The sequence below is a fragment of the Centroberyx gerrardi genome, chromosome 8, assembly GCF_048128805.1.
Source record: "Centroberyx gerrardi isolate f3 chromosome 8, fCenGer3.hap1.cur.20231027, whole genome shotgun sequence".
In the NCBI taxonomy this organism is placed as follows: Eukaryota; Metazoa; Chordata; class Actinopteri; order Beryciformes; family Berycidae; genus Centroberyx; species Centroberyx gerrardi.
The window spans coordinates 7,776,998-7,782,765 of NC_136004.1; positions in this window are offsets into that span (position 1 = coordinate 7,776,998).

Here is a 5,768-nt window from a genome sequence, read left to right on the forward strand (position 1 = left end):
CACACACACACACACACACACACACACACAGTTACACAATTCAATGGATCCAGTGCCATTAGAGACATAAATGTATGTTGGTGAAAATGTCCAAGTTTAAAAATCAGACTGTGACAGGCACGATTATATGAAAACCCCATTCATTTTCCCCATAGAGAAATTATTAACTTTAGATATTGAAGGGCAAGGCTCACACCAAAGGTGATGACATCACTGAGGACAAGAATCAGTCTGTAGGCCCTTTGAGGATGGAGCTGGTAAGGTTCTATATCTCACTATGAAGTCACAACAACAGACTCCTGGACAAGTGGACACTGAGTTGGAAACCCGTTATTCCACCAACACATGAAGACCAACAGACATGGAAACTTCACGTATGGATGTAGGTACAAACATTGTTGACAACAACACACGGACCATGTGGAATCCACGTGGAATCCAGCAGGACTCAGAAGACCGGAGCAGGACAGGTGAGTGAGACTTAACATACACAGACATGTTCATAAACACACAGAGACACACACACACACACACACACACCACGGTCCATATATAAATATTCTTACAATTGTTTGATGATGTACAGAAGTACCAAGACTGTATTTTCTTGTTCAGCTTCTGTTGCCTTGTATTATTCTTTGGGAATGCTCCTCATTAAAATGCTCAGAGTATCTTCTGCAGTTGATACATGTATATACTTCATATAGTCTCAGACTGATAAGCAAGTATTTAAATTCAAGGCCATAATTAATGGTTTAGTTGTGTGTTTGTATGTGTTGTGTTGACTGCATGACTCTGAATGTAACGACTGCTTTTTTACAAATATTCCCCCCGGGTTCACCAGTTCTCCCACGGGACACACTCCTGACTCCACCTTCCTCTCTGGCTCCTGGGAACTTCCAGACCCCCCCTCTCCTCCCGGCACCTGAGGAATTCCAGGTAGTCCAGGGTGAAGTGCTGTCTAGCACTTCATGTGACTACCTGGTTCAGGTGTTCAGGGGGGAGGGGTGTTTCGGCAAAGTGGCCCAGTGCCTGAAGATGGACACGGCCACAACAGTGGCTGTGAAGGTCCTCAGGAAGGGGGCCGATGCCCTGCAGGACTTCAACAGAGAGGTAGATCATTTTATTCTTTTTGATGATAACGCTCATGAAAGTTTTGGGTAACATGTTTCAAATTTTGCTTGGTCTATTAAAATGTGTATCATGAAGTGTTTATACCTAGCTGTCAATGAACCTGGCTAACTTCTCATCTTCTCTCCCCAGCGGGCCATGCTGGAAGCAGTCAGCATCTTGGACGCAGACAAGTGTCACTTGGTGCAGTGGCACGAGTGTTTCCTGCACCGAGGACACCCCTGTCTAGTGTTCGAGATGCTGGACAAGAGCCTCCAGGCCTTCATGGAGGAGAGAAACCAGCCCCTGTCTCTCATAGAGATAAGACCGGTCCTGAAGCAGCTGGCCCAGGCTTTTGCAGGCTTAAAGTCAATAGGGCTGATCCACGCAGACCTCAAGCCAGACAACATCATGCTGGTGAACTGTGTGGATCAGCCCTACAGAGTGAAACTCATTGACTTTGGTCTGACCACTCCTGCCTCCACAGTGAGGCCTGGAGACATCTTCCACGCTCTGTGGTACAGGTATGTTCTACTGAGAGTTTCCTAGCACTACTGTAAATGAATAGTTGAGGTTCTGTCAATCCTCTGTAGCTTCTAGGAAAAATGTTGAATTTGACTGTGATTCACAGTTGGTGTCAACCTTTAGTGCTGATATAGTGTGGTCCTGGGTCTGGATTGGTACCATGTCAGATGTTGTATTCTTGGTCTTCAAATCTCAGTAACATTTCTTATGTTTGGCTCTTGTCTTCCACCCTCAGGGCTCCAGAGGTCCTCTTGGGCCTGCCAGCCACCGAGGCTATTGACATGTGGGCCCTCGGGTGCATCATGGCCTACATGTTCCTGGGTCATCACCTGTATATTTCTAACAATGAATATGATGCAGTAAGTAACATAATATACCTATATTTGATTTACTCTACAGTTACTCTAAGGTGGTTTCCACCACAGACAAGTCTCCACACCCATGTGGAGATGTGATGTAGAATGTCGGCTAATGTGATGCTGTATTGTCTTTCCAGATCAGATTCATTGTAGAGGCACAGGGACTCCCAGAAAACCACCTGCTGGATGCTGGTCTCTACACCAGCTGGTTCTTCAGACGGGACCTAGACGTCTGGAGGCTGAAGGTATTGTAACATCCTCCTGCTTTGGCTCTGTAAGGACAGGGTGTTTGTTTTTTCCAGAAGATCCAACAATCCTTTTAAAATAGTTAAAAAATGTGTGAAGAAGTATCTCATATTCTGTGTTTCTTTAGACACCAGAGGAGTTCACCTGTGAGACGGGAATTGAGTCCATAGAGAGCAGGACTCTCATCTTCGATCGGCTGAGTGAATTGATGGACGTAGGTGGTCCCTGTTTTCTTGTATAAAAAAGATTTCCTTTCTTCCTTCCTTTCATTTGGCACTTGACAAGCCTTGTAACATTTTCTATGATAACCAATTAGATAGATCAATAGATAGATATATAATAGCACTAATTAACAGTGTTTATTTGCTGTTTCCATGAGCTGTGAAGTGAATTTGATTGAACTGTCATTGACTGTGTTTCTAAATCCAGCTCTACCCAAACAAGGCAGTTGAGTGTCAGGATGTTGGGGCGTTCATAGGCCTCAGGGAATGGATGATGGAGGTTGATGCTGAGCAGAGAGCCACGCCCGGCGACGCTCTGCAGCATCCCTTCCTCACCATGAGCCACCTGGAGGACTCCTACGCCACCAGCTCTTAGTAAGTGTGTGTGTCAGTGTGTGTGTAGGTGTTAACACTGTTAACAGACAAAGCAAATTGGACAGGTGTTTGATTGATAGATAGAGGGAAGGATGATAGGATTGATCGATTGATGTTTTGATTGATGGATTCATTGATTGATTGTCATACTTCTTGCAGTGTCCAAGCCTCCTTCCTGGCCATGAAGGCTTTCTCCCATGGCAGCACATCAGCCACTACTGAATCAGTCACTATTGTCCCGGTTGACAAGGCATCCACCACCTCTGTCCCGGTTGATGAGACTTCCATTACCACTGTCCTGGTTGACAAGGCTTCCACTACCTCTGTCCCAGTTGACAAGACTACTACTACAACTACTATGACGACTACCACTGACCCGGTTGACAAGGCGTCTACCTCCTCTGTCCCGGTTGATATGACTTCCACAAACACTGATCCGGTTGACAAGGCATCTACCTCCTCTGTCCCGGTTCACAAGACTACTACTACAACTGCTATGATGACTGCCACTGTACCGGCCGACGGGGCTTCCACTCCCTCTGACCCGGCCGACGGGGCTTCCACTCCCTCTGACCCGGCCGACGGGGCTTCCACTCCCTCTGTCCCGGCCGACGGGGCTTCCACTCCCTCTGACCCGGCCGACGGGGCTTCCACTCCCTCTGACCCGGCCGACGGGGCTTCCACTCCCTCTGACCCGGCTGATGAGGCTTCGACCGCTATCCCCACTGAGGTCAAGAAAAAAAGTAAGATACAAGTCCAAATTTGATCTGTACAGGTGTATTATTTCTAATTCATATTATATTTCCTACTATTGAGTGAAGGGTGATCATTTTACTAAACTTCAAATTTTGCTTAACTTGCAGAGTTCAGACCAGTTAAAAAGATGCGGCGATTCCTCTCCAGACTGAGGAAGGCCCTCCATTGTTGCTTTCCTCATGCTGAGGAGTAACAGGCTCCATTTACACTGCTGCTGAAAGTTCCCGATTTTTCCCACCAAACCAACACATTTGAGCAAAAATCAGAACTCAGCACTAAGACCTGCAGTGTGAATGTAGCAGTTTCATGAGGGCAAAATAATAATAATAAAAAATAAGTCTTTGCCCCTAACAAATGGTTTGATTGTGCTGTTTTTTGTGCTGTTTTCATTCTTGTATATGTAGATCTTGTATCTTTGCTTCAGATTCACTGCAACAAATACTAACAAGTACACCCACATTTAGGATACATCTATTACAAAATAGAAGTGCTGTTAAAAATACTGTTCTTTGGTGTTAACAGGTTTGTGACAGAGTTTGATCAAATCAAACAGATTTGATCAAACTCTCACTTAGGTGAAGGGAAGACAACATTGGGAAACACTTTAAAGCAGAAATTGACCTTTACCTACATGTTTGTAATGCAAAGTTTTCCTCCCATGTGGCACCTTGAGAAGCCCATCATGTCCAGCCATTTCCAATGTTTTCTAAATTTCCAACCAATCATAGTCACTGTTTTCCATTATTCCATTATTATTAACATAAAAAAATCAAGGTTCAGGTCCAGGAGGCACCACCCTGCCAGCCAAGTGACAGCATATTTTCAGCCTGTATAAAGTTCATTAAACCAACATTAAAGTCAGAGACTGATTGAAACTGAGACTGAGAAGGATGAGATACTATGAGATGCGATGGAAAAGATCCAGATGCCAAGACAGGTGAGGCTGAGTGAACCACAGGAGGAACCAGGTGTGGTAAACTGGTCTTGCTGAAAGGAACTAAGACAGTCTGAGAGATAGAGATGAGAAACACATCGGCTTCATAGATACAACAGAGGAGAGGCCCACTGACCACACAGCAAGCCAGAAGGGAAAAATATATTCCACCTGAATGGAAAAGACTATCTACTGATATTGGACCAGCATTCAAACTACAGAGTTCACATCTTATCAGACATAAGAACAAAGCAGGTGATCAAATTCACTGAACTGATTATCTAGACATGGTGAGCATCAGACAGTGATATCTGCTAATGGCATTCAACTGAGGAGTATCAAGCCTTCTCAGAGAAATATGAGTTCACACAAATGTAACTTCAAGCCCTGAGTTCCCACAGTCACATGATGCACTGGAAAGAGGGAACAAACAGTGAAAAGCTGCTGAAAGTCCTGGAATATCATGGAATTTGGAGAGGAGTATTCCAGACAGGGGAAGACAGGGAATTTATTCAATTTTCTGGGGAAGTTTAGTTGTTTGCAGTTAATAGTATGATAATTCTGTAATAATTTTGCCACTAAAGTAATATCAATTTGCAGTTAATAGTGTAATAATCCTGTTGATGTAATAAATTTAGTTAATCTAATATCGCCCCCTCCCATTAATGTTACAAACCTTTTCCTATGAATGTTATAATTATGACACTATTGAGTTTTTTTTTTACTACATTAACAGGAGGGTTGAAAGTTTTGTAAGCTGTTTACAATAATCACTAAAGATCTCTTCTATGCATATTCATCCGTTTTAGATGTAATACCATAGTTAAAGCCCCTACCGAGGAAAGTATGTCAGTATTACAAAAATGTCCACTTTCATATATTTTACATTAATTTACAAGATGTAGGCTACATGGTTTACATGATATAGAAATACATTTGACATTGAATAGGGCAAAATTGTAAATGTATTTTATCCTAGGATATATTATATAAGAGTATATTTTGAAAAATTAGCTTATCCCAGGATGCATTATTCATGAATATATATACATTCTACAAAAATTGATTCACTTACCTTTTGAAATAGCTTTCCAGGAAATATTATTCATAGATACATTTAATTATATTTTGGAAAAATATGTCAGACTCTAGATTGGCCCGATCAGGCCCGATGTGGCCAATTTCTTTCAGGCAAATCCCCAGACACCAACTACTCAGATGGGGTCCTTTTATAACAACAAC